Source organism: Anopheles arabiensis, unplaced genomic scaffold (genome assembly GCF_016920715.1).
Source record: "Anopheles arabiensis isolate DONGOLA unplaced genomic scaffold, AaraD3 Autosomal_pericentromeric_contig0001, whole genome shotgun sequence".
In the NCBI taxonomy this organism is placed as follows: domain Eukaryota; kingdom Metazoa; phylum Arthropoda; class Insecta; order Diptera; family Culicidae; genus Anopheles; species Anopheles arabiensis.
In genome coordinates, this window is record NW_024412149.1 from 766,257 (window position 1) to 793,103 (window position 26,847).

Here is a 26,847-nt window from a genome sequence, read left to right on the forward strand (position 1 = left end):
TCTAGAATAAATTCACAGAATAACACAAAATAACACACTTTAGTGTATGTTTCAATGTTAAATAAGCACTCACAAAGTCTAAAATATATTTTTAAAGAATATTTATTCGAAAAAATGGGGTAAATAAATTATATGAACAAATTTAATTAATGTAAACAAAGTTTGAATCCTGGGGACCTTACGTCAAGTGACGAATTGTCAAAATGCACTAGAGTACACCACCTGATATTTTTAAATCCACCTTGAGCTGAACATACACGGATTGAGAAGCTCCCAAACGATAGCTACATCGTGTAGCTACATTTGACAAATAGAACAAAAGAAAATGTGTAGCTGTCATTTGTAGTCGCATCCCGGCAAACAATGCGAGGGTTGGTGAGGTACCTCTCGCTCTAATTTCTCTAGTCTAGTCTAGCTGCCTCGCTTCCTCCTATAGTGATTCTGTCGAGCTGAGTTTTCGTCCCTCACCACCGATCTCCTTCCTACCCCTCGCCTAAGATCGTCTGACGTCTCGCCTGACACCTTTCGTTGTGTTGGTGCTCTGCGGCTGCTGTCACTGTAGAAGTCAGGTTGTGTGTAAAAAAAACGTAAACAGTGTTGTTGGCTGATCAAGTGCGGTAAGTTTTTTAATAATTAAGTTCTTAATTTTACGTAAGTAAGTGCCATTTTAGCTAAAATAAGCGGTAGAAGTCCTGCCCAATGCGTGCTGGCTCCGTCGGAAGCGGTACGTGCATGTACCGGCATAGAAAAGTGGTGTGGTGGACAACACAGCCCAAGACAGTGGGTAAGCGTTATCCAGCGATTATAGTGATAAAGAAACATTATTTTAATAGACTATGACCTCTTTTAACTTGCAGATGTAATGCAGAAATGATATGGGCCTGCCCCAGGTGTTTGCGACTGTGCGCTGTGTATGATTGTGTATGATACGGTAAGTTGTAAGTGGGCCACGAAAGAAGAAGAAGATTGTTTGGCGAAGCTAGGGATTAGGATGCTAATCATGGTGTTTTTTTCCTTTTTTGCAGCCAATTTTCCTCTATCCTGGAACGTGGGCTTACGATGAACCATTAAAGAACATCCTCCGGGAGCTGTACGGCGACGAATCGGGCTCTACCAGCACAACACGCTAGAGACCCAGCCGGCACCGGGTGCCCCGATTGCGCCGTCAGACGGTGTCGAGCGCGCTCGTTCACAACGTTCGGGGCAGGAATTCAACCCTTCGGATCTGCATTATCCGCTGCCCCACAATAGCTGCAGCAGCAACAGGACCGAACCGACCGCACTACTGATTGCGGTCATATTTCCTGGCAGGAGAAAAAACCCCACAAGTAAGTTCCTTCTAGATGCACTATCGCTACATCTAGATATGTTGTTTTATCTTCTCTCTAAAACAAATGTTTTATATTCCCTCAGGTGTATCGATTTCATCATGGCACCACCATGCCACTGAATAACCCCGGAAAGGCGACAAACACTCATCTCCAGTGGCAAATTGTTAACGTGAATCCACTTCCGCACATCTACACGACATTACATTAATAGTGTTATTGTGTTAATTGGAAAAAAAACTTGATGTTAACGAGTTAAGTTTAATCTTAAGTGCGCTTTAAGGCATAAATTGATATGCCTATTTTTAAGTAAAGTGTTTTGAAATGCGCGTGTGTGTGAAGGGGCGGAATAAGCGCTAATTTTGCCCCGTGGTCTTGAGGGGCCCCAAAAATGGAACCCATCCCCCGCTCGCAGGTTAAATTGCTACTCAATCCTTCTCTAGTCTAGAACATTTCCCTGCTAGACGCTTAAACCAAGCCTACATTTGTGTGACTGCTTAGGGCCTCCACTCGTATGTGCGGTTTTTACACTACATTTAAGATAAATAAATCTAGATTATATTCTCATAAAACACTACGCATTTTTAAAAGGGGAATGAACATGATGACATATATTTAGTTTGTTAGAAGGTTCGTATGCACGTTCACTAGTTGATTTTGTTTGGATTTTTGCGGACTGCGCATGTCGCTTCGATTGTGCATGTCGCTTTGCCTCGTCCTGTGTTTTACAAACCCCAAAAAATCTTCTTCCTTATGTATGTGGCTTTATAATCATGTGTTAAAGAAATAAACCAAAGAGCTGTTGAACGACGTTTATGTGTTGTTTTGTCGCACATTTTGTATTAATGTGGATACATAAAGGATGATAATATGATGCCCGTCATTGGTTCAAGCCTCATATAGACCGTCCCCTCGTAGTAAGGACCGGCCAGCCGGGTTTGTGGTACTAAAAAGACGCTAAAGCTTGCATTGGCTGGCATGACCAGGTATACGACAAATAGAAGAAGAAGAAACAGGAAAATGGAAAGCAGCAGTCTGTAGAAGCTTCGGTTGAGACCTTTGCTGTTAAAGAAGAGGGAAATGTCGTTGCATGTGGATGGAATGATGAGGTTGTGGGTGGTTCGGGTGATGAATGGTTGGGAGCGGAGATAAATGAATTGGCGAAGCCAGTTTACCTCTTCCATGCGTTGTATGAGGAATCAATGAAAATAGTCAAATCGTATTGAATTATGGGTCAATTTTCGGGAATATCAGGAAAGAAAAAAAATGCGACATTTTTTAACACATGAGTACATTATCTCATATGGCCGTTAAAACCAGCTTACATCGGGTTGAGATCAACATTGGAGTATCACACTTGATAAAAAATCAAATTTCCGGTACGGAATTATTCCTTCACTTTCGCTCGTTTGAAATTGGCTTCATAACCGTTGATCCTCATGGCGATCAAATAGCCACATCAGAAACGGCAAGGAACGGCAACCACCAGCATAGCACAAATATTGCTTCAAAACCAGAATTGATCGGCTCTCGCATCGTCAAGGTCACAGGTAAAACCAAATACACTACATATATATGTACCAATCGCCAATTCAAGATACAACTACAACCCTACCATATACCAGTACCAGCTGATGAGCTATCGCACACAAGCGAGCGGCGCGCGCAAATAAGAGGAAGGGGCCTGAAGGAAGAGAGGACAGGGGAAGGCACCGGGAGAGAGAATGTGTGTGGTCAAAATTTTTGGCCATTTAAATTTTGCCCACCAACACCGTTGCATTTCGGAGCTTTTTTCTTGCCCGAAAGAGATAGCCATACACTTGACATACAGCTGTCTCGCTCATATGACACTTCCAAGGCTCGCAAGCTCTTTAATGCGAGGGCTCTGGAGCAGTGAACTTGTATGGCGTGCGAGCCCTCGCGCGCCCTCGCAAATCGCTGTCACTTGCACTGCGGGGACATCCGTCACGAACAAACCAAGGTGGATTAAAAATATCAGGTGGTGGATTAGGGCCTTTGGGGGTCGCCATAGTTGAGGGACTTTACGTCATTTTAGAACCGTTGACCATTGGTTTCCGCACACAAAGCTTAGCAAATATAACAGATTTCTTTGTTATTATGTGCATTTTAGTGTGTCTATTGATTTTATCGAAAAAACGTAATATATTAACAAAAGATTTGATGATTTGTTTATGCACGAAATTTAAAATCATGCTAGCATGAGTTCTAATCTCAAGTAAATTGTCCATGCGGCTCGTAGATAATGAGGAATTAAGGTAAAAATTGAAAAAAAAAATAATGATTTCTTAATTTTTATCATCAAAAATGTCGAAAACACAAAGAATTCTAGAATAAATTCACAGAATAACACAAAATAACACACTTTAATGTATGTTTCAATGTTAAATAAGAACTCACAAAGTCCAAAATATATTTTTAAAGAATATTTATTCGAAAAAATGGGGTAGATAAATTATATGAACAAATTTAATTAATGTAAACAAAGTTTGAATCCTGGGGACCTTACGTCAAGTGACGAATTGTCAAAATGCACTAGAGTACACCACCTGATATTTTTAAATCCACCTTGAGCTGAACATACACGGATTGAAAAGCTCCCAAACGATAGCTACATCGTGTAGCTACATTTGACAAATAGAACAAAAGAAAATGTGTAGCTGTCATTTGTAGTCGCATACATGAATGCAGCGTGTAGGGCAAAGTGGGTAGAAAGGAGGTGTCGTCATGTAGAACAATTGGGCATCGAGGCTTTAGAAAAAGCACAAAACCAGGATCGACGGCAGTTGTCAAATGGGACGAATGTTGCTGGTATTTGGATAGGATAAATGTATTGTTTTCGTTTAATTAACATTTTTTAGCAATAAAAAATTGTATTTTGCATCCACACTCCATAAATCGACATTTTACACGTTATAATGCAGCTGCTGCCTGTAAACAAAAATCGACGGCTGTTGTCAAACTGAATCTCAAAATGGCAACATGCCAAACGCTAAGAAGACACCTCCTCTATATTCCACCTTGGTGTAGGGCCAGCTTTAGGCGGCGCTCTAGCAGCAATCGAACACGACATCCGTCACGAACAAACCAAGGTGGATTAAAAATATCAGGTAGTGGATTAGGGCCTTTGGGGGGTCGCCATAGTTGAGGGACTTTACGTCATTTTAGAACCGTTGACCATTGGTTTCCGCACACAAAGCTTAGCAAATATAACAGATTTCTTTGTTATTATGTGCATTTTAGTGTGTCTATTGATTTTATCGAAAAAACGTAATATATTAACAAAAGATTTGATGATTTGTTTATGCACGAAATTTAAAATCATGCTAGCATGAGTTCTAATCTCAAGTAAATTGTCCATGCGGCTCGTAGATAATGAGGAATTAAGGTAAAAATTGAAAAAAAATAATGATTTCTTAATTTTTATCATCAAAAATGTCGAATACACAAAGAATTCTAGAATAAATTCACAGAATAACACAAAATAACACACTTTAGTGTATGTTTCAATGTTAAATAAGCACTCACAAAGTCCAAAATATGTTTTTAAAGAATATTTATTCGAAAAAATGGAGTAGATAAATTATATGAACAAATTTAATTAATGTAAACAAAGTTTGAATCCTGGGGACCTTACGTCAAGTGACGAATTGTCAAAATGCACTAGAGTACACCACCTGATATTTTTAAATCCACCTTGAGCTGAACATACACGGATTGAGAAGCTCCCAAACGATAGCTACATTTGACAAATAGAACAAAAGAAAATGTGTAGCTGTCATTTGTAGTCGCATACATGAATGCAGCGTGTAGGGGCAGCTTTAGGCGGCGCTCTAGCAGCAATCGAACACGACATCCGTCACGAACAAACCAAGGTGGATTAAAAATATCAGGTGGTGGATTAGGGCCTTTGGGGGTCGCCATAGTTGAGGGACTTTACGTCATTTTAGAACCGTTTACTATTGGTTTCCGCACACAAAGCTTAGCAAATATAACAGATTTCTTTGTTATTATGTGTATTTTTGTGTGTCTATTGATTTTATCGAAAAAACGTAATATATAAACAAAAGATTTGATGATTTGTTTATGCACGAAATTTAAAATCATGCTAGCATGAGTTCTAATCTCAAGTAAATTGTCCATGCGGCTCGTAGATAATGAGGAATTAAGGTAAAAATTGAAAAAAAAAATAATGATTTCTTAATTTTTATCATCAAAAATGTCGAAAACACAAAGAATTCTAGAATAAATTCATAGAATAACACAAAATAACACACTTTAGTGTATGTTTCAATGTTAAATAAGCACTCACAAAGTCCAAAATATATTTTTAAAGAATATTTATTCGAAAAAAGGGGTAGATAAATTATATGAACAAATTTAATTAATGTAAACAAAGTTTGAATCCTGGGGACCTTACGTCAAGTGACGAATTGTCAAAATGCACTAGAGTACACCACCTGATATTTTTAAATCCACCTTGAGCTGAACATACACGGATTGAGAAGCTCCCAAACGATAGCTACATTTGACAAATAGAACAAAAGAAAATGTGTAGCTGTCATTTGTAGTCGCATACATGAATGCAGCGTGTAGGGGCAGCTTTAGGCGGCGCTCTAGCAGCAATCGAACACGACATCCGTCACGAACAAACCAAGGTGGATTAAAAATATCAGGTAGTGGATTAGGGCCTTTGGGGGGTCGCCATAGTTGAGGGACTTTACGTCATTTTAGAACCGTTGACCATTGGTTTCCGCACACAAAGCTTAGCAAATATAACAGATTTCTTTGTTATTATGTGTATTTTAGTGTGTCTATTGATTTTATCGAAAAAACGTAATATATTAACAAAAGATTTGATGATTTGTTTATGCACGAAATTTAAAATCATGCTAGCATGAGTTCTAATCTCAAGTAAATTGTCCATGCGGCTCGTAGATAATGAGGAATTAAGGTAAAAATTGAAAAAAAAAATAATGATTTCTTAATTTTTATCATCAAAAATGTCGAAAACACAAAGAATTCTAGAATAAATTCACAGAATAACACAAAATAACACACTTTAATGTATGTTTCAATGTTAAATAAGAACTCACAAAGTCCAAAATATATTTTTAAAGAATATTTATTCGAAAAAATGGGGTAGATAAATTATATGAACAAATTTAATTAATGTAAACAAAGTTTGAATCCTGGGGACCTTACGTCAAGTGACGAATTGTCAAAATGCACTAGAGTACACCACCTGATATTTTTAAATCCACCTTGAGCTGAACATACACGGATTGAAAAGCTCCCAAACGATAGCTACATCGTGTAGCTACATTTGACAAATAGAACAAAAGAAAATGTGTAGCTGTCATTTGTAGTCGCATACATGAATGCAGCGTGTAGGGGCAGCTTTAGGCGGCGCTCTAGCAGCAATCGAACACGACATCCGTCACGAACAAACCAAGGTGGATTAAAAATATCAGGTGGTGGATTAGGGCCTTTGGGGGGTCGCCATAGTTGAGGGACTTTACGTCATTTTAGAACCGTTGACCATTGGTTTCCGCACACAAAGCTTAGCAAATATAACAGATTTCTTTGTTATTATGTGTATTTTAGTGTGTCTATTGATTTTATCGAAAAAACGTAATATATTAACAAAAGATTTGATGATTTGTTTATGCACGAAATTTAAAATCATGCTAGCATGAGTTCTAATCTCAAGTAAATTGTCCATGCGGCTCGTAGATAATGAGGAATTAAGGTAAAAATTGAAAAAAAAAATAATGATTTCTTAATTTTTATCATCAAAAATGTCGAAAACACAAAGAATTCTAGAATAAATTCACAGAATAACACAAAATAACACACTTTAGTGTATGTTTCAATGTTAAATAAGCACTCACAAAGTCCAAAATATATTTTTAAAGAATATTTATTCGAAAAAAGGGGTAGATAAATTATATGAACAAATTTAATTAATGTAAACAAAGTTTGAATCCTGGGGACCTTACGTCAAGTGACGAATTGTCAAAATGCACTAGAGTACACCACCTGATATTTTTAAATCCACCTTGAGCTGAACATACACGGATTGAAAAGCTCCCAAACGATAGCTACATCGTGTAGCTACATTTGACAAATAGAACAAAAGAAAATGTGTAGCTGTCATTTGTAGTCGCATACATGAATGCAGCGTGTAGGGGCAGCTTTAGGCGGCGCTCTAGCAGCAATCGAACACGACATCCGTCACGAACAAACCAAGGTGGATTAAAAATATCAGGTAGTGGATTAGGGCCTTTGGGGGGTCGCCATAGTTGAGGGACTTTACGTCATTTTAGAACCGTTGGCCATTGGTTTCCGCACACAAAGCTTAGCAAATATAACAGATTTCTTTGTTATTATGTGCATTTTAGTGTGTCTATTGATTTTATCGAAAAAAACGTAATATATTAATAAAAGATTTGATGATTTGTTTATGCACGAAATTTAAAATCATGCTAGCATGAGTTCTAATCTCAAGTAAATTGTCCATGCGGCTCGTAGATAATGAGGAATTAAGGTAAAAATTGAAAAAAATAATGATTTCTTAATTTTTATCATCAAAAATGTCGAAAACACAAAGAATTCTAGAATAAATTCACAGAATAACACAAAATAACACACTTTAATGTATGTTTCAATGTTAAATAAGAACTCACAAAGTCCAAAATATATTTTTAAAGAATATTTATTCGAAAAAATGGGGTAGATAAATTATATGAACAAATTTAATTAATGTAAACAAAGTTTGAATCCTGGGGACCTTACGTCAAGTGACGAATTGTCAAAATGCACTAGAGTACACCATCTGATATTTTTAAATCCACCTTGAGCTGAACATACACGGATTGAAAAGCTCCCATACGATAGCTACATCGTGTAGCTACATTTGACAAATAGAACAAAAGAAAATGTGTAGCTGTCATTTGTAGTCGCATACATGAATGCAGCGTGTAGGGGCAGCTTTAGGCGGCGCTCTAGCAGCAATCGAACACGACATCCGTCACGAACAAACCAAGGTGGATTAAAAATATCAGGTAGTGGATTAGGGCCTTTGGGGGGTCGCCATAGTTGAGGGACTTTACGTCATTTTAGAACCGTTGACCATTGGTTTCCGCACACAAAGCTTAGCAAATATAACAGATTTCTTTGTTATTATGTGTATTTTAGTGTGTCTATTGATTTTATCGAAAAAACGTAATATATTAACAAAAGATTTGATGATTTGTTTATGCACGAAATTTAAAATCATGCTAGCATGAGTTCTAATCTCAAGTAAATTGTCCATGCGGCTCGTAGATAATGAGGAATTAAGGTAAAAATTGAAAAAAAAAATAATGATTTCTTAATTTTTATCATCAAAAATGTCGAAAACACAAAGAATTCTAGAATAAATTCACAGAATAACACAAAATAACACACTTTAGTGTATGTTTCAATGTTAAATAAGCACTCACAAAGTCTAAAATATATTTTTAAAGAATATTTATTCGAAAAAATGGGGTATATAAATTATATGAACAAATTTAATTAATGTAAACAAAGTTTGAATCCTGGGGACCTTACGTCAAGTGACGAATTGTCAAAATGCACTAGAGTACACCACCTGATATTTTTAAATCCACCTTGAGCTGAACATACACGGATTGAGAAGCTCCCAAACGATAGCTACATCGTGTAGCTACATTTGACAAATAGAACAAAAGAAAATGTGTAGCTGTCATTTGTAGTCGCATCCCGGCAAACAATGCGAGGGTTGGTGAGGTACCTCTCGCTCTAATTTCTCTAGTCTAGTCTAGCTGCCTCGCTTCCTCCTATAGTGATTCTGTCGAGCTGAGTTTTCGTCCCTCACCACCGATCTCCTTCCTACCCCTCGCCTAAGATCGTCTGACGTCTCGCCTGACACCTTTCGTTGTGTTGGTGCTCTGCGGCTGCTGTCACTGTAGAAGTCAGGTTGTGTGTGTAAAAAAAACGTAAACAGTGTTGTTGGCTGATCAAGTGCGGTAAGTTTTTTAATAATTAAGTTCTTAATTTTACGTAAGTAAGTGCCATTTTAGCTAAAATAAGCGGTAGAAGTCCTGCCCAATGCGTGCTGGCTCCGTCGGAAGCGGTACGTGCATGTACCGGCATAGAAAAGTGGTGTGGTGGACAACACAGCCCAAGACAGTGGGTAAGCGTTATCCAGCGATTATAGTGATAAAGAAACATTATTTTAATAGACTATGACCTCTTTTAACTTGCAGATGTAATGCAGAAATGATATGGGCCTGCCCCAGGTGTTTGCGACTGTGCGCTGTGTATGATTGTGTATGATACGGTAAGTTGTAAGTGGGCCACGAAAGAAGAAGAAGATTGTTTGGCGAAGCTAGGGATTAGGATGCTAATCATGGTGTTTTTTTCCTTTTTTGCAGCCAATTTTCCTCTATCCTGGAACGTGGGCTTACGATGAACCATTAAAGAACATCCTCCGGGAGCTGTACGGCGACGAATCGGGCTCTACCAGCACAACACGCTAGAGACCCAGCCGGCACCGGGTGCCCCGATTGCGCCGTCAGACGGTGTCGAGCGCGCTCGTTCACAACGTTCGGGGCAGGAATTCAACCCTTCGGATCTGCATTATCCGCTGCCCCACAATAGCTGCAGCAGCAACAGGACCGAACCGACCGCACTACTGATTGCGGTCATATTTCCTGGCAGGAGAAAAAAACCCCACAAGTAAGTTCCTTCTAGATGCACTATCGCTACATCTAGATATGTTGTTTTATCTTCTCTCTAAAACAAATGTTTTATATTCCCTCAGGTGTATCGATTTCATCATGGCACCACCATGCCACTGAATAACCCCGGAAAGGCGACAAACACTCATCTCCAGTGGCAAATTGTTAACGTGAATCCACTTCCGCACATCTACACGACATTACATTAATAGTGTTATTGTGTTAATTGGAAAAAAACTTGATGTTAACGAGTTAAGTTTAATCTTAAGTGCGCTTTAAGGCATAAATTGATATGCCTATTTTTAAGTAAAGTGTTTTGAAATGCGCGTGTGTGTGAAGGGGCGGAATAAGCGCTAATTTTGCCCCGTGGTCTTGAGGGGCCCCAAAATGGAACCCATCCCCCGCTCGCAGGTTAAATTGCTACTCAATCCTTCTCTAGTCTAGAACATTTCCCTGCTAGACGCTTAAACCAAGCCTACATTTGTGTGACTGCTTAGGGCCTCCACTCGTATGTGCGGTTTTTACACTACATTTAAGATAAATAAATCTAGATTATATTCTCATAAAAAACTACGCATTTTTAAAAGGGGAATGAACATGATGACATATATTTAGTTTGTTAGAAGGTTCCTATGCACGTTCACTAGTTGATTTTGTTTGGATTTTTGCGGACTGCGCATGTCGCTTCGATTGCGCATGTCGCTTTGCCTCGTCCTGTGTTTTACAAACCCCAAAAAATCTTCTTCCTTATGTATGTGGCTTTATAATCATGTGTTAAAGAAATAAACCAAAGAGCTGTTGAACGACGTTTATGTGTTGTTTTGTCGCACATTTTGTATTAATGTGGATACATAAAGGATGATAATATGATGCCCGTCATTGGTTCAAGCCTCATATAGACCGTCCCCTCGTAGTAAGGACCGGCCAGCCGGGTTTGTGGTACTAAAAAGACGCTAAAGCTTGCATTGGCTGGCATGACCAGGTATACGACAAATAGAAGAAGAAGAAACAGGAAAATGGAAAGCAGCAGTCTGTAGAAGCTTCGGTTGAGACCTTTGCTGTTAAAGAAGAGGGAAATGTCGTTGCATGTGGATGGAATGATGAGGTTGTGGGTGGTTCGGGTGATGAATGGTTGGGAGCGGAGATGAATGAATTGGCGAAGCCAGTTTACCTCTTTCCATGCGTTGTATGAGGAATCAATGAAAATAGTCAAATCGTATTGAATTATGGGTCAATTTTCGGGAATATCAGGAAAGAAAAAAAATGCGACATTTTTTAACACATGAATGGATTATCTCATACGGCCGATAAAACCAGCTTACATCGGGTTGAGATCACGTGATACAAAATCAAATTTCCGGCACGGAATTATTCCTTCACTTTCGCTCGTTTGAAATTGGCTTCATAACCGTTGATCGACATGGCGATCAAATAGCCACATCAGAAACGGCACGGAACGGCAACCACCAGCATAGCACAAATATTGCTTCAAAACCAGAATTGATCGGCTCTCGCATCGTCAAGGTCACAGGTAAAACCAAATACACTACATATATATGTACCAATCGCCAATTCAAGATACAACTACAACCCTACCATATACCAGTACCAGCTGATGAGCTATCGCACACAAGCGAGCGGCGCGCGCAAATAAGAGGAAGGGGCCTGAAGGAAGAGAGGACAGGGGAAGGCACCGGGAGAGAGAATGTGTGTGGTCAAAATTTTTGGCCATTTAAATTTTGTCCACCAACACCGTTGCATTTCGGAGCTTTTTTCTTGCCCGAAAGAGATAGCCATACACTTGACATACAGCTGTCTCGCTCATATGACACTTCCAAGGCTCGCAAGCTCTTTAATGCGAGGGCTCTGGAGCAGTGAACTTGTATGGCGTGCGAGCCCTCGCGCGCCCTCGCAAATCGCTGTCACTTGCACTGCGGGATACATGAATGCAGCGTGTAGGGCCAGCTTTAGGCGGCGCTCTAGCAGCAATCGAACACGACCCGGCAAACAATGCGAGGGTTGGTGAGGTACCTCTCGCTCTAATTTCTCTAGTCTAGTCTAGCTGCCTCGCTTCCTCCTATAGTGATTCTGTCGAGCTGAGTTTTCGTCCCTCACCACCGATCTCCTTCCTACCCCTCGCCTAAGATCGTCTGACGTCTCGCCTGACACCTTTCGTTGTGTTGGTGCTCTGCGGCTGCTGTCACTGTAGAAGTCAGGTTGTGTGTGTAAAAAAAACGTAAACAGTGTTGTTGGCTGATCAAGTGCGGTAAGTTTTTTAATAATTAAGTTCTTAATTTTACGTAAGTAAGTGCCATTTTAGCTAAAATAAGCGGTAGAAGTCCTGCCCAATGCGTGCTGGCTCCGTCGGAAGCGGTACGTGCATGTACCGGCATAGAAAAGTGGTGTGGTGGACAACACAGCCCAAGACAGTGGGTAAGCGTTATCCAGCGATTATAGTGATAAAGAAACATTATTTTAATAGACTATGACCTCTTTTAACTTGCAGATGTAATGCAGAAATGATATGGGCCTGCCCCAGGTGTTTGCGACTGTGCGCTGTGTATGATTGTGTATGATACGGTAAGTTGTAAGTGGGCCACGAAAGAAGAAGAAGATTGTTTGGCGAAGCTAGGGATTAGGATGCTAATCATGGTGTTTTTTTCCTTTTTTTGCAGCCAATTTTCCTCTATCCTGGAACGTGGGCTTACGATGAACCATTAAAGAACATCCTCCGGGAGCTGTACGGCGACGAATCGGGCTCTACCAGCACAACACGCTAGAGACCCAGCCGGCACCGGGTGCCCCGATTGCGCCGTCAGACGGTGTCGAGCGCGCTCGTTCACAACGTTCGGGGCAGGAATTCAACCCTTCGGATCTGCATTATCCGCTGCCCCACAATAGCTGCAGCAGCAACAGGACCGAACCGACCGCACTACTGATTGCGGTCATATTTCCTGGCAGGAGAAAAAACCCCACAAGTAAGTTCCTTCTAGATGCACTATCGCTACATCTAGATATGTTGTTTTATCTTCTCTCTAAAACAAATGTTTTATATTCCCTCAGGTGTATCGATTTCATCATGGCACCACCATGCCACTGAATAACCCCGGAAAGGCGACAAACACTCATCTCCAGTGGCAAATTGTTAACGTGAATCCACTTCCGCACATCTACACGACATTACATTAATAGTGTTATTGTGTTAATTGGAAAAAAACTTGATGTTAACGAGTTAAGTTTAATCTTAAGTGCGCTTTAAGGCATAAATTGATATGCCTATTTTTAAGTAAAGTGTTTTGAAATGCGCGTGTGTGTGAAGGGGCGGAATAAGCGCTAATTTTGCCCCGTGGTCTTGAGGGGCCCCAAAAATGGAACCCATCCCCCGCTCGCAGGTTAAATTGCTACTCAATCCTTCTCTAGTCTAGAACATTTCCCTGCTAGACGCTTAAACCAAGCCTACATTTGTGTGACTGCTTAGGGCCTCCACTCGTATGTGCGGTTTTTACACTACATTTAAGATAAATAAATCTAGATTATATTCTCATAAAAAACTACGCATTTTTAAAAGGGGAATGAACATGATGACATATATTTAGTTTGTTAGAAGGTTCCTATGCACGTTCACTAGTTGATTTTGTTTGGATTTTTGCGGACTGCGCATGTCGCTTCGATTGCGCATGTCGCTTTGCCTCGTCCTGTGTTTTACAAACCCCAAAAAATCTTCTTCCTTATGTATGTGGCTTTATAATCATGTGTTAAAGAAATAAACCAAAGAGCTGTTGAACGACGTTTATGTGTTGTTTTGTCGCACATTTTGTATTAATGTGGATACATAAAGGATGATAATATGATGCCCGTCATTGGTTCAAGCCTCATATAGACCGTCCCCTCGTAGTAAGGACCGGCCAGCCGGGTTTGTGGTACTAAAAAGACGCTAAAGCTTGCATTGGCTGGCATGACCAGGTATACGACAAATAGAAGAAGAAGAAACAGGAAAATGGAAAGCAGCAGTCTGTAGAAGCTTCGGTTGAGACCTTTGCTGTTAAAGAAGAGGGAAATGTCGTTGCATGTGGATGGAATGATGAGGTTGTGGGTGGTTCGGGTGATGAATGGTTGGGAGCGGAGATGAATGAATTGGCGAAGCCAGTTTACCTCTTTCCATGCGTTGTATGAGGAATCAATGAAAATAGTCAAATCGTATTGAATTATGGGTCAATTTTCGGGAATATCAGGAAAGAAAAAAAATGCGACATTTTTTAACACATGAGTACATTATCTCATATGGCCGTTAAAACCAGCTTACATCGGGTTGAGATCAACATTGGAGTATCACACTTGATAAAAAATCAAATTTCCGGTACGGAATTATTCCTTCACTTTCGCTCGTTTGAAATTGGCTTCATAACCGTTGATCCTCATGGCGATCAAATAGCCACATCAGAAACGGCAAGGAACGGCAACCACCAGCATAGCACAAATATTGCTTCAAAACCAGAATTGATCGGCTCTCGCATCGTCAAGGTCACAGGTAAAACCAAATACACTACATATATATGTACCAATCGCCAATTCAAGATACAACTACAACCCTACCATATACCAGTACCAGCTGATGAGCTATCGCACACAAGCGAGCGGCGCGCGCAAATAAGAGGAAGGGGCCTGAAGGAAGAGAGGACAGGGGAAGGCACCGGGAGAGAGAATGTGTGTGGTCAAAATTTTTGGCCATTTAAATTTTGTCCACCAACACCGTTGCATTTCGGAGCTTTTTTCTTGCCCGAAAGAGATAGCCATACACTTGACATACAGCTGTCTCGCTCATATGACACTTCCAAGGCTCGCAAGCTCTTTAATGCGAGGGCTCTGGAGCAGTGAACTTGTATGGCGTGCGAGCCCTCGCGCGCCCTCGCAAATCGCTGTCACTTGCACTGCGGGGACATCCGTCACGAACAAACCAAGGTGGATTAAAAATATCAGGTGGTGGATTAGGGCCTTTGGGGGGTCGCCATAGTTGAGGGACTTTACGTCATTTTAGAACCGTTGACCATTGGTTTCCGCACACAAAGCTTAGCAAATATAACAGATTTCTTTGTTATTATGTGCATTTTAGTGTGTCTATTGATTTTATCGAAAAAACGTAATATATTAACAAAAGATTTGATGATTTGTTTATGCACGAAATTTAAAATCATGCTAGCATGAGTTCTAATCTCAAGTAAATTGTCCATGCGGCTCGTAGATAATGAGGAATTAAGGTAAAAATTGAAAAAAAATAATGATTTCTTAATTTTTATCATCAAAAATGTCGAATACACAAAGAATTCTAGAATAAATTCACAGAATAACACAAAATAACACACTTTAGTGTATGTTTCAATGTTAAATAAGCACTCACAAAGTCCAAAATATGTTTTTAAAGAATATTTATTCGAAAAAATGGAGTAGATAAATTATATGAACAAATTTAATTAATGTAAACAAAGTTTGAATCCTGGGGACCTTACGTCAAGTGACGAATTGTCAAAATGCACTAGAGTACACCACCTGATATTTTTAAATCCACCTTGAGCTGAACATACACGGATTGAAAAGCTCCCAAACGATAGCTACATCGTGTAGCTACATTTGACAAATAGAACAAAAGAAAATGTGTAGCTGTCATTTGTAGTCGCATACATGAATGCAGCGTGTAGGGGCAGCTTTAGGCGGCGCTCTAGCAGCAATCGAACACGACATCCGTCACGAACAAACCAAGGTGGATTAAAAATATCAGGTAGTGGATTAGGGCCTTTGGGGGGTCGCCATAGTTGAGGGACTTTACGTCATTTTAGAACCGTTGACCATTGGTTTCCGCACACAAAGCTTAGCAAATATAACAGATTTCTTTGTTATTATGTGCATTTTAGTGTGTCTATTGATTTTATCGAAAAAACGTAATATATTAACAAAAGATTTGATGATTTGTTTATGCACGAAATTTAAAATCATGCTAGCATGAGTTCTAATCTCAAGTAAATTGTCCATGCGGCTCGTAGATAATGAGGAATTAAGGTAAAAATTGAAAAAAAAATAATGATTTCTTAATTTTTATCATCAAAAATGTCGAATACACAAAGAATTCTAGAATAAATTCACAGAATAACACAAAATAACACACTTTAGTGTATGTTTCAATGTTAAATAAGCACTCACAAAGTCCAAAATATGTTTTTAAAGAATATTTATTCGAAAAAATGGAGTAGATAAATTATATGAACAAATTTAATTAATGTAAACAAAGTTTGAATCCTGGGGACCTTACGTCAAGTGACGAATTGTCAAAATGCACTAGAGTACACCACCTGATATTTTTAAATCCACCTTGAGCTGAACATACACGGATTGAGAAGCTCCCAAACGATAGCTACATTTGACAAATAGAACAAAAGAAAATGTGTAGCTGTCATTTGTAGTCGCATACATGAATGCAGCGTGTAGGGGCAGCTTTAGGCGGCGCTCTAGCAGCAATCGAACACGACATCCGTCACGAACAAACCAAGGTGGATTAAAAATATCAGGTGGTGGATTAGGGCCTTTGGGGGTCGCCATAGTTGAGGGACTTTACGTCATTTTAGAACCGTTTACTATTGGTTTCCGCACACAAAGCTTAGCAAATATAACAGATTTCTTTGTTATTATGTGTATTTTTGTGTGTCTATTGATTTTATCGAAAAAACGTAATACATAAACAAAAGATTTGATGATTTGTTTATGCACGAAATTTAAAATCATGCTAGCATGAGTTCTAATCTCAAGTAAATTGTCCATGCGGCTCGTAGATAATGAGGAATTAAGGTAAAAATTGAAAAAAAAAATAATGATTTCTTAATTTTTATCATCAAAAATGTCGAAAACACAAAGAATTCTAGAATAAATTCATAGAATAACACAAAATAACACACTTTAGTGTATGTTTCAATGTTAAATAAGCACTCACAAAGTCCAAAATATATTTTTAAAGAATATTTATTCGAAAAAAAGGGGTAGATAAATTATATGAACAAATTTAATTAATGTAAACAAAGTTTGAATCCTGGGGACCTTACGTCAAGTGACGAATTGTCAAAATGCACTAGAGTACACCACCTGATATTTTTAAATCCACCTTGAGCTGAACATACACGGATTGAGAAGCTCCCAAACGATAGCTACATTTGACAAATAGAACAAAAGAAAATGTGTAGCTGTCATTTGTAGTCGCATACATGAATGCAGCGTGTAGGGGCAGCTTTAGGCGGCGCTCTAGCAGCAATCGAACACGACATCCGTCACGAACAAACCAAGGTGGATTAAAAATATCAGGTAGTGGATTAGGGCCTTTGGGGGGTCGCCATAGTTGAGGGACTTTACGTCATTTTAGAACCGTTGGTCATTGGTTTCCGCACACAAAGCTTAGCAAATATAACAGATTTCTTTGTTATTATGTGCATTTTAGTGTGTCTATTGATTTTATCGAAAAAAACGTAATATATTAATAAAAGATTTGATGATTTGTTTATGCACGAAATTTAAAATCATGCTAGCATGAGTTCTAATCTCAAGTAAATTGTCCATGCGGCTCGTAGATAATGAGGAATTAAGGTAAAAATTGAAAAAAAATAATGATTTCTTAATTTTTATCATCAAAAATGTCGAAAACACAAAGAATTCTAGAATAAATTCATAGAATAACACAAAATAACACACTTTAGTGTATGTTTCAATGTTAAATAAGCACTCACAAAGTCCAAAATATGTTTTTAAAGAATATTTATTCGAAAAAATGGAGTAGATAAATTATATGAACAAATTTAATTAATGTAAACAAAGTTTGAATCCTGGGGACCTTACGTCAAGTGACGAATTGTCAAAATGCACTAGAGTACACCACCTGATATTTTTAAATCCACCTTGAGCTGAACATACACGGATTGAAAAGCTCCCATACGATAGCTACATCGTGTAGCTACATTTGACAAATAGAACAAAAGAAAATGTGTAGCTGTCATTTGTAGTCGCATACATGAATGCAGCGTGTAGGGGCAGCTTTAGGCGGCGCTCTAGCAGCAATCGAACACGACATCCGTCACGAACAAACCAAGGTGGATTAAAAATATCAGGTAGTGGATTAGGGCCTTTGGGGGGTCGCCATAGTTGAGGGACTTTACGTCATTTTAGAACCGTTGACCATTGGTTTCCGCACACAAAGCTTAGCAAATATAACAGATTTCTTTGTTATTATGTGTATTTTTGTGTGTCTATTGATTTTATCGAAAAAACGTAATACATAAACAAAAGATTTGATGATTTGTTTATGCACGAAATTTAAAATCATGCTAGCATGAGTTCTAATCTCAAGTAAATTGTCCATGCGGCTCGTAGATAATGAGGAATTAAGGTAAAAATTGAAAAAAAAATAATGATTTCTTAATTTTTATCATCAAAAATGTCGAATACACAAAGAATTCTAGAATAAATTCACAGAATAACACAAAATAACACACTTTAGTGTATGTTTCAATGTTAAATAAGCACTCACAAAGTCCAAAATATGTTTTTAAAGAATATTTATTCGAAAAAATGGAGTAGATAAATTATATGAACAAATTTAATTAATGTAAACAAAGTTTGAATCCTGGGGACCTTACGTCAAGTGACGAATTGTCAAAATGCACTAGAGTACACCACCTGATATTTTTAAATCCACCTTGAGCTGAACATACACGGATTGAAAAGCTCCCAAACGATAGCTACATCGTGTAGCTACATTTGACAAATAGAACAAAAGAAAATGTGTAGCTGTCATTTGTAGTCGCATACATGAATGCAGCGTGTAGGGCAAAGTGGGTAGAAAGGAGGTGTCGTCATGTAGAACAATTGGGCATCGAGGCTTTAGAAAAAAGCACAAAACCAGGATCGACGGCAGTTGTCAAATGGGACGAATGTTGCTGGTATTTGGATAGGATAAATGTATTGTTTTCGTTTAATTAACATTTTTTAGCAATAAAAAATTGTATTTTGCATCCACACTCCATAAATCAACATTTTACACGTTATAATGCAGCTGCTGCCTGTAAACAAAAATCGACGGCTGTTGTCAAACTGAATCTCAAAATGGCAACATGCCAAACGCTAAGAAGACACCTCCTCTATATTCCACCTTGGTGTAGGGCCAGCTTTAGGCGGCGCTCTAGCAGCAATCGAACACGACATCCGTCACGAACAAACCAAGGTGGATTAAAAATATCAGGTAGTGGATTAGGGCCTTTGGGGGGTCGCCATAGTTGAGGGACTTTACGTCATTTTAGAACCGTTGGTCATTGGTTTCCGCACACAAAGCTTAGCAAATATAACAGATTTCTTTGTTATTATGTGCATTTTAGTGTGTCTATTGATTTTATCGAAAAAAACGTAATATATTAACAAAAGATTTGATGATTTGTTTATGCACGAAATTTAAAATCATGCTAGCATGAGTTCTAATCTCAAGTAAATTGTCCATGCGGCTCGTAGATAATGAGGAATTAAGGTAAAAATTGAAAAAAAAATAATGATTTCTTAATTTTTATCATCAAAAATGTCGAATACACAAAGAATTCTAGAATAAATTCACAGAATAACACAAAATAACACACTTTAGTGTATGTTTCAATGTTAAATAAGCACTCACAAAGTCCAAAATATATTTTTAAAGAATATTTATTCGAAAAAATGGGGTAGATAAATTATATGAACAAATTTAATTAATGTAAACAAAGTTTGAATCCTGGGGACCTTACGTCAAGTGACGAATTGTCAAAATGCACTAGAGTACACCACCTGATATTTTTAAATCCACCTTGAGCTGAACATACACGGATTGAGAAGCTCCCAAACGATAGCTACATTTGACAAATAGAACAAAAGAAAATGTGTAGCTGTCATTTGTAGTCGCATACATGAATGCAGCGTGTAGGGGCAGCTTTAGGCGGCGCTCTAGCAGCAATCGAACACGACATCCGTCACGAACAAACCAAGGTGGATTAAAAATATCAGGTGGTGGATTAGGGCCTTTGGGGGTCGCCATAGTTGAGGGACTTTACGTCATTTTAGAACCGTTTACTATTGGTTTCTGCACACAAAGCTTAGCAAATATAACAGATTTCTTTGTTATTATGTGTATTTTTGTGTGTCTATTGATTTTATCGAAAAACGTAATATATAAACAAAAGATTTGATGATTTGTTTATGCACGAAATTTAAAATCATGCTAACATGAGTTCTAATCTCAAGTAAATTGTCCATGCGGCTCGTAGATAATGAGGAATTAAGGTAAAAATTGAAAAAAATAATGATTTCTTAATTTTTATCATCAAAAATGTCGAAAACACAAAGAATTCTAGAATAAATTCACAGAATAACACAAAATAACACACTTTAATGTATGTTTCAATGTTAAATAAGAACTCACAAAGTCCAAAATATATTTTAAAAGAATATTTATTCGAAAAAATGGGGTAGATAAATTATATGAACAAATTTAATTAATGTAAACAAAGTTTGAATCCTGGGGACCTTACGTCAAGTGACGAATTGTCAAAATGCACTAGAGTACACCACCTGATATTTTTAAATCCACCTTGAGCTGAACATACACGGATTGAAAAGCTCCCAAACGATAGCTACATCGTGTAGCTACATTTGACAAATAGAACAAAAGAAAATGTGTAGCTGTCATTTGTAGTCGCATACATGAATGCAGCGTGTAGGGGCAGCTTTAGGCGGCGCTCTAGCAGCAATCGAACACGACATCCGTCACGAACAAACCAAGGTGGATTAAAAATATCAGGTAGTGGATTAGGGCCTTTGGGGGGTCGCCATAGTTGAGGGACTTTACGTCATTTTAGAACCGTTGGCCATTGGTTTCCGCACACAAAGCTTAGCAAATATAACAGATTTCTTTGTTATTATGTGCATTTTAGTGTGTCTATTGATTTTATCGAAAAAAACGTAATATATTAACAAAAGATTTGATGATTTGTTTATGCACGAAATTTAAAATCATGCTAGCATGAGTTCTAATCTCAAGTAAATTGTCCATGCGGCTCGTAGATAATGAGGAATTAAGGTAAAAATTGAAAAAAAAATAATGATTTCTTAATTTTTATCATCAAAAATGTCGAATACACAAAGAATTCTAGAATAAATTCACAGAATAACACAAAATAACACACTTTAGTGTATGTTTCAATGTTAAATAAGCACTCACAAAGTCCAAAATATATTTTTAAAGAATATTTATTCGAAAAAATGGGGTAGATAAATTATATGAACAAATTTAATTAATGTAAACAAAGTTTGAATCCTGGGGACCTTACGTCAAGTGACGAATTGTCAAAATGCACTAGAGTACACCACCTGATATTTTTAAATCCACCTTGAGCTGAACATACACGGATTGAAAAGCTCCCATACGATAGCTACATTTGACAAATAGAACAAAAGAAAATGTGTAGCTGTCATTTGTAGTCGCATACATGAATGCAGCGTGTAGGGCAAAGTGGGTAGAAAGGAGGTGTCGTCATGTAGAACAATTGGGCATCGAGGCTTTAGAAAAAGCACAAAACCAGGATCGACGGCAGTTGTCAAATGGGACGAATGTTGCTGGTATTTGGATAGGATAAATGTATTGTTTTCGTTTAATTAACATTTTTTTAGCAATAAAAAATTGTATTTTGCATCCACACTCCATAAATCGACATTTTACACGTTATAATGCAGCTGCTGCCTGTAAACAAAAATCGACGGCTGTTGTCAAACTGAATCTCAAAATGGCAACATGCCAAACGCTAAGAAGACACCTCCTCTATATTCCACCTTGGTGTAGGGCCAGCTTTAGGCGGCGCTCTAGCAGCAATCGAACACGACATCCGTCACGAACAAACCAAGGTGGATTAAAAATATCAGGTGGTGGATTAGGGCCTTTGGGGGTCGCCATAGTTGAGGGACTTTACGTCATTTTAGAACCGTTTACTATTGGTTTCCGCACACAAAGCTTAGCAAATATAACAGATTTCTTTGTTATTATGTGCATTTTAGTGTGTCTATTGATTTTATCGAAAAAACGTAATATATTAACAAAAGATTTGATGATTTGTTTATGCACGAAATTTAAAATCATGCTAGCATGAGTTCTAATCTCAAGTAAATTGTCCATGCGGCTCGTAGATAATGAGGAATTAAGGTAAAAATTGAAAAAAATAATGATTTCTTAATTTTTATCATCAAAAATGTCGAAAACACAAAGAATTCTAGAATAAATTCACAGAATAACACAAAATAACACACTTTAGTGTATGTTTCAATGTTAAATAAGCACTCACAAAGTCCAAAATATATTTTTAAAGAATATTTATTCGAAAAAATGGGGTAGATAAATTATATGAACAAATTTAATTAATGTAAACAAAGTTTGAATCCTGGGGACCTTACGTCAAGTGACGAATTGTCAAAATGCACTAGAGTACACCACCTGATATTTTTAAATCCACCTTGAGCTGAACATACACGGATTGAGAAGCTCCCAAACGATAGCTACATTTGACAAATAGAACAAAAGAAAATGTGTAGCTGTCATTTGTAGTCGCATACATGAATGCAGCGTGTAGGGGCAGCTTTAGGCGGCGCTCTAGCAGCAATCGAACACGACATCCGTCACGAACAAACCAAGGTGGATTAAAAATATCAGGTAGTGGATTAGAGCCTTTGGGGGGTCGCCATAGTTGAGGGACTTTACGTCATTTTAGAACCGTTGGCCATTGGTTTCCGCACACAAAGCTTAGCAAATATAACAGATTTCTTTGTTATTATGTGCATTTTAGTGTGTCTATTGATTTTATCGAAAAAACGTAATATATTAACAAAAGATTTGATGATTTGTTTATGCACGAAATTTAAAATCATGCTAGCATGAGTTCTAATCTCAAGTAAATTGTCCATGCGGCTCGTAGATAATGAGGAATTAAGGTAAAAATTGAAAAAAAAATAATGATTTCTTAATTTTTATCATCAAAAATGTCGAATACACAAAGAATTCTAGAATAAATTCACAGAATAACACAAAATAACACACTTTAGTGTATGTTTCAATGTTAAATAAGCACTCACAAAGTCCAAAATATATTTTTAAAGAATATTTATTCGAAAAAATGGGGTAGATAAATTATATGAACAAATTTAATTAATGTAAACAAAGTTTGAATCCTGGGGACCTTACGTCAAGTGACGAATTGTCAAAATGCACTAGAGTACACCATCTGATATTTTTAAATCCACCTTGAGCTGAACATACACGGATTGAAAAGCTCCCATACGATAGCTACATCGTGTAGCTACATTTGACAAATAGAACAAAAGAAAATGTGTAGCTGTCATTTGTAGTCGCATCCCGCAGTGCAAGTGACAGCGATTTGCGAGGGCGCGCGAGGGCTCGCACGCCATACAAGTTCACTGCTCCAGAGCCCTCGCATTAAAGAGCTTGCGAGCCTTGGAAGTGTCATATGAGCGAGACAGCTGTATGTCAAGTGTATGGCTATCTCTTTCGGGCAAGAAAAAAGCTCCGAAATGCAACGGTGTTGGTGGACAAAATTTAAATGGCCAAAAATTTTGACCACACACATTCTCTCTCCCGGTGCCTTCCCCTGTCCTCTCTTCCTTCAGGCCCCTTCCTCTTATTTGCGCGCGCCGCTCGCTTGTGTGCGATAGCTCATCAGCTGGTACTGGTATATGGTAGGGTTGTAGTTGTATCTTGAATTGGCGATTGGTACATATATATGTAGTGTATTTGGTTTTACCTGTGACCTTGACGATGCGAGAGCCGATCAATTCTGGTTTTGAAGCAATATTTGTGCTATGCTGGTGGTTGCCGTTCCTTGCCGTTTCTGATGTGGCTATTTGATCGCCATGAGGATCAACGGTTATGAAGCCAATTTCAAACGAGCGAAAGTGAAGGAATAATTCCGTACCGGAAATTTGATTTTTTATCAAGTGTGATACTCCAATGTTGATCTCAACCCGATGTAAGCTGGTTTTAACGGCCATATGAGATAATGTACTCATGTGTTAAAAAATGTCGCATTTTTTTTCTTTCCTGATATTCCCGAAAATTGACCCATAATTCAATACGATTTGACTATTTTCATTGATTCCTCATACAACGCATGGAAAGAGGTAAACTGGCTTCGCCAATTCATTCATCTCCGCTCCCAACCATTCATCACCCGAACCACCCACAACCTCATCATTCCATCCACATGCAACGACATTTCCCTCTTCTTTAACAGCAAAGGTCTCAACCGAAGCTTCTACAGACTGCTGCTTTCCATTTTCCTGTTTCTTCTTCTTCTATTTGTCGTATACCTGGTCATGCCAGCCAATGCAAGCTTTAGCGTCTTTTTAGTACCACAAACCCGGCTGGCCGGTCCTTACTACGAGGGGACGGTCTATATGAGGCTTGAACCAATGACGGGCATCATATTATCATCCTTTATGTATCCACATTAATACAAAATGTGCGACAAAACAACACATAAACGTCGTTCAACAGCTCTTTGGTTTATTTCTTTAACACATGATTATAAAGCCACATACATAAGGAAGAAGATTTTTTGGGGTTTGTAAAACACAGGACGAGGCAAAGCGACATGCGCAATCGAAGCGACATGCGCAGTCCGCAAAAATCCAAACAAAATCAACTAGTGAACGTGCATAGGAACCTTCTAACAAACTAAATATATGTCATCATGTTCATTCCCCTTTTAAAAATGCGTAGTTTTTTATGAGAATATAATCTAGATTTATTTATCTTAAATGTAGTGTAAAAACCGCACATACGAGTGGAGGCCCTAAGCAGTCACACAAATGTAGGCTTGGTTTAAGCGTCTAGCAGGGAAATGTTCTAGACTAGAGAAGGATTGAGTAGCAATTTAACCTGCGAGCGGGGGATGGGTTCCATTTTTGGGGCCCCTCAAGACCACGGGGCAAAATTAGCGCTTATTCCGCCCCTTCACACACACGCGCATTTCAAAACACTTTACTTAAAAATAGGCATATCAATTTATGCCTTAAAGCGCACTTAAGATTAAACTTAACTCGTTAACATCAAGTTTTTTTCCAATTAACACAATAACACTATTAATGTAATGTCGTGTAGATGTGCGGAAGTGGATTCACGTTAACAATTTGCCACTGGAGATGAGTGTTTGTCGCCTTTCCGGGGTTATTCAGTGGCATGGTGGTGCCATGATGAAATCGATACACCTGAGGGAATATAAAACATTTGTTTTAGAGAGAAGATAAAACAACATATCTAGATGTAGCGATAGTGCATCTAGAAGGAACTTACTTGTGGGGTTTTTTCTCCTGCCAGGAAATATGACCGCAATCAGTAGTGCGGTCGGTTCGGTCCTGTTGCTGCTGCAGCTATTGTGGGGCAGCGGATAATGCAGATCCGAAGGGTTGAATTCCTGCCCCGAACGTTGTGAACGAGCGCGCTCGACACCGTCTGACGGCGCAATCGGGGCACCCGGTGCCGGCTGGGTCTCTAGCGTGTTGTGCTGGTAGAGCCCGATTCGTCGCCGTACAGCTCCCGGAGGATGTTCTTTAATGGTTCATCGTAAGCCCACGTTCCAGGATAGAGGAAAATTGGCTGCAAAAAAAAGGAAAAAAACACCATGATTAGCATCCTAATCCCTAGCTTCGCCAAACAATCTTCTTCTTCTTTCGTGGCCCACTTACAACTTACCGTATCATACACAATCATACACAGCGCACAGTCGCAAACACCTGGGGCAGGCCCATATCATTTCTGCATTACATCTGCAAGTTAAAAGAGGTCATAGTCTATTAAAATAATGTTTCTTTATCACTATAATCGCTGGATAACGCTTACCCACTGTCTTGGGCTGTGTTGTCCACCACACCACTTTTCTATGCCGGTACATGCACGTACCGCTTCCGACGGAGCCAGCACGCATTGGGCAGGACTTCTACCGCTTATTTTAGCTAAAATGGCACTTACTTACGTAAAATTAAGAACTTAATTATTAAAAAACTTACCGCACTTGATCAGCCAACAACACTGTTTACGTTTTTTTTACACACACAACCTGACTTCTACAGTGACAGCAGCCGCAGAGCACCAACACAACGAAAGGTGTCAGGCGAGACGTCAGACGATCTTAGGCGAGGGGTAGGAAGGAGATCGGTGGTGAGGGACGAAAACTCAGCTCGACAGAATCGCTATAGGAGGAAGCGAGGCAGCTAGACTAGACTAGAGAAATTAGAGCGAGAGGTACCTCACCAACCCTCGCATTGTTTGCCGGGATACATGAATGCAGCGTGTAGGGCCAGCTTTAGGCGGCGCTCTAGCAGCAATCGAACACGACATCCGTCACGAACAAACCAAGGTGGATTAAAAATATCAGGTGGTGGATTAGGGCCTTTGGGGGGTCGCCATAGTTGAGGGACTTTACGTCATTTTAGAACCGTTGACCATTGGTTTCCGCACACAAAGCTTAGCAAATATAACAGATTTCTTTGTTATTATGTGCATTTTAGTGTGTCTATTGATTTTATCGAAAAAACGTAATATATTAACAAAAGATTTGATGATTTGTTTATGCACGAAATTTAAAATCATGCTAGCATGAGTTCTAATCTCAAGTAAATTGTCCATGCGGCTCGTAGATAATGAGGAA

General features: G+C 38.7%; 3 long non-coding RNA genes across 3 annotated transcripts; 2 read left to right on the forward strand and 1 right to left on the reverse strand.

The window, feature by feature from the left end:
- Positions 1-436: 436 nt before the first annotated feature.
- On the forward strand, positions 437-1,887 carry LOC120908247. Its single transcript, XR_005741094.1, has 4 exons — positions 437-784; positions 858-931; positions 1,026-1,328; positions 1,414-1,887. It is a non-coding gene; the product is annotated as an uncharacterized LOC120908247 (long non-coding RNA).
- A 7,317-nt stretch (positions 1,888-9,204) lies between these two features.
- LOC120908248 lies at positions 9,205-10,619 on the forward strand. Its single transcript, XR_005741095.1, has 4 exons — positions 9,205-9,546; positions 9,620-9,693; positions 9,788-10,091; positions 10,177-10,619. It is a non-coding gene; the product is annotated as an uncharacterized LOC120908248 (long non-coding RNA).
- A 14,345-nt stretch (positions 10,620-24,964) lies between these two features.
- On the reverse strand, positions 24,965-26,388 carry LOC120908252. The gene is made up of 4 exons (XR_005741100.1): positions 26,040-26,388; positions 25,893-25,966; positions 25,494-25,796; positions 24,965-25,408 (listed from the first exon to the last, which is right to left on the reverse strand). It is a non-coding gene; the product is annotated as an uncharacterized LOC120908252 (long non-coding RNA).
- Between the last annotated feature and the right edge of the window lie 459 nt (positions 26,389-26,847).